The sequence below is a fragment of the Pteropus medius genome, unplaced genomic scaffold, assembly GCF_902729225.1.
Source record: "Pteropus medius unplaced genomic scaffold, Ma_sr-lr_union100, whole genome shotgun sequence".
NCBI lineage: Eukaryota > Metazoa > Chordata > Mammalia > Chiroptera > Pteropodidae > Pteropus > Pteropus medius.
In genome coordinates, this window is record NW_024354500.1 from 4,569,090 (window position 1) to 4,569,716 (window position 627).

Consider the following 627-nt stretch of genomic DNA (forward strand, 5'->3'; position numbering starts at 1 on the left):
ATTGAGATAAATTCTATAGGATGCCAAACAACAGATAATTGAAGATTAGAAACTTTCTCATTAGATTAGTCAAAAAAATGTTTATTGAACACTTATATGTTAGGTACTATTATAGACACTTAAGCTACAGCAATGAACAAAGCTAACTAAAGCCCTGTCATCATGGAGTTTATAATCCAGCTGGATGAGTTGTATAATAAGATAAATAAATTATTTTTATATTAGAAAATAATAAGTGCTTTGACAGAAATAAACCAAGGAAGGTGGATCAAGAACTCTGGGTAAGGATCTATGGCCATGCCAACCTGAACGTGTCTGATCTCATCTGATCTCAGAAGCTAAGCAGGGCCAGGCCTGTTTAGTACTTAGATAGGAGACCACCTAGGAAGACCAGGTGCTGTAGGTGTAAAAAATAAATAAATAAATAAATAAATAAATAAATAAATAAATAATTAAATTAAAAGTAAATCCTGGTATGAAGTCTCTGTCTATGGCTATGAACAAGCACAATCCCATCTAATCTTGGAAGCTAAGCAGAGTCAGTCCTGGTTAATACTTGGATGGGAGATCACCTACGAAGACCAGGTGCTGTAGGTGTAAAAAATAAAAAATAAAAAATAATAAGGG

General features: G+C 33.3%; 1 pseudogene; it reads left to right on the plus strand.

Moving 5' to 3' along the window:
• Positions 1-287: 287 nt before the first annotated feature.
• Positions 288-406, plus strand: LOC120595111 (uncharacterized; annotated as a pseudogene).
• The last annotated feature ends 221 nt before the right edge of the window (positions 407-627 follow it).